Here is a 2,498-nt window from a genome sequence, read left to right as displayed (position 1 = left end):
TAAACCCTTCCATACCAACTCTTAGATGGGTGAAGGGAGAATTCATTCACCCATCTTCTACTTACACGACGCCGGAAATCACCACACCCCTGTTGGAAATTCCCACGTCCCCTACTAGAAAATCCCACTACCCATATTAAAATGTTCATTATATATATTGAGACTTCACAAACAATGACAGTATGAAATTAACTCAGCCGACAAGGAGCCTTCAAAGGAGAGAAATATGCTGGAAACCAACCTTAATATGCCAGAAAGTGCATGGTCAAAAGCCCTCCCCTCAAATTAGGCAGACAATTTTGTGTGGTTTAATACTTTTTGATGAGAGACAAAGGTAGAGATAGAGAGATCTTCTCTAGTAGAGGACTGTGGGTTTTTTCGACAAAGGTGAGGTGATTTCAGGCGAAGGTGGCAAGGTGTACGTAAAAGATGGGTCAAACACCGGTTGCGTATGGAAAGGTTTAAATAGGGTAAAATGTGAAAGTTAAAAAACTGTTCTAAATTTATTATTAAAAAAATCAATATGTCAGGATGGCCGAGTGGTCTAAGGCGCCAGACTCAAGTTCTGGTCTTCGTGAGAGGGCGTGGGTTCAAATCCCACTTCTGACATTTTTCCTAATTTTCATTAAATATATATATTTTATTAAGAATAACTATTTTTTAAATTCTTCTATCATATTTTCGATTTATACTTCTAGCAAAGAACAACATATTCAATTACACCATATCCTCCCATATACTTTCATTAAAAAGATCCCTCCACTTATTTTGAGAATAATGAGAGAATGTTCTGTGCAATGAAATATAAGGGGTTTGGAGTTAATTGATGTTCTATCATGGTAAAACATTTCGGCGAAAGTATTGAACCGAAAGTTGCACAAAAAAAGAATTTCGCCCAGTTCTCTGAAAAATGGCTAAATATCACCGGAAAAATGCGGAATTGGCGAAAACTCGGCAAAAATTGACAGTGAACCTACAAAATGTCACTGACCGTGTTTAGCTTCATGGTCGAAATCCTTCTATCACCGGCGAAATCCTTGCTTTGATGGAGATGACTGAAGAAGAAGAAGATGTGAAATATGCCCGAAATCCTTGCTTACGATATGACCAAAGGACGCTAGGTAGCTCTTCTACCCACTTGGCCTGACTTGACTCCAGACGTTTCTTTATCCCGTCCAAGAGCGTTCGATTGGTTATTTCGACTTGCCCATTGCTTTGCGGATATGTCACAGATGAGGTTCTATGCTCAATATGGTATCTTTCACAAAAACGCTTGAAACCCGCTCCGATAAATTGTTTTCCGTTATTGGTCACAAGAATCTTTGGAATTCCGAATCTCAAGATGATCCTCTCTTCAAAGAACTTTTGCATTTGCTTCTCAGTAATGGTCGAGAGAGGTTCGGCTTCCACCCACTTATTGAAATAATCGATTGCAACAACCAAATATTCCCTACTATGGGTGGCCATTGAAAGCTTTCCCGCAAGATCCATCCCCCACATGGTGAAAGGGATGGGGCTGGAGACTGATGTAAGTGGGACAGCCGGAGTTCTTGAAATAGATGCATGAAGTTGACATTGCTTGCATTTTTTGACATAATCCATGGCATCCTTCTGAATAGTCGGCCAATAAAGCCCTTGACGTATTATTTTATGGGCTAATGCTCGACCCCCCATATGTGCTCCGCATATTCCTTCATGTACTTTGGCTAAGGCATATTGAGCTCGAGAAGGGCCAACACATCTTAGAAGAGGTTGTGTGACTGACCTTTTATAAAGTTGCTCTTCTTGGATGGTGAACTTCACTGCTTGATTCTTAATTGCCTTAGCTTCCTTGATGTCTTCTGGAAGAATGTCATTTTTCAAATATGCAAAAATTGGATCCATCCAACTAGGTTCTTCCTCAATATCCATCGCCTCGACCTCTTGAATACTAGGAATCTCCAATTGCTCAATATAGACGGCTGAGCCTAAGGTTGAATATTTGGATAAAGCGAGTTTGGATAACGCATCTGCCACTTCATTTTCCTTTCTTGGGATTTGCTTCATTTCGAGTTGATCGAAATAATGGCGACATTTATCAATTTTGACCAAGTACTTAGCCATTCTTGTTTCTTTCGCCTCGTACACACCACGAACTTGATTCACGATCAACTGAGAATCGCTTCGGACTTCCAATTCCCGAACTCTTAAGGCTTGGGCAAGTCTTAGACCTGCTAGAAGGGCTTCGTACTCAGCCTCATTGTTGGAAGCTCTGAAGTTAAATCTTAGAGCATAATGGATTGTGAACCCGTCCGGGCTAATTAACATTAGCCCTGCTCCACTCCCTGAAGAATTGCTCGAGCCGTCCACATACACAATCCACATTTCCCGATCAGGTTGGTCTTCTTTTCCCGTAGTGGATATGTTACTTTCGAGGACAAAATAGGCTAATAGTTGTCCCTTGATAGCCGGACGAGTCTTAAACTCAATTTGGTACTCACTTAACTCGATAGCCCATG

At 40.9% G+C, this 2,498-nt stretch overlaps 1 non-coding gene across 1 annotated transcript; it reads left to right on the top strand.

Moving 5' to 3' along the window:
* The first annotated feature begins 525 nt into the window (after positions 1-525).
* On the top strand, positions 526-609 carry TRNAL-CAA (transfer RNA leucine (anticodon CAA)). The gene has a single exon. It is a non-coding gene; the product is annotated as a tRNA-Leu (tRNA).
* The last annotated feature ends 1,889 nt before the right edge of the window (positions 610-2,498 follow it).

Source organism: Hakea prostrata, chromosome 4 (assembly GCF_041222555.1).
Source record: "Hakea prostrata isolate BN-2017 chromosome 4, UWA_Hpros_2, whole genome shotgun sequence".
NCBI classification, from domain to species: domain Eukaryota; kingdom Viridiplantae; phylum Streptophyta; class Magnoliopsida; order Proteales; family Proteaceae; genus Hakea; species Hakea prostrata.
This window is presented reverse-complemented; position numbering and strand designations above follow the sequence as displayed.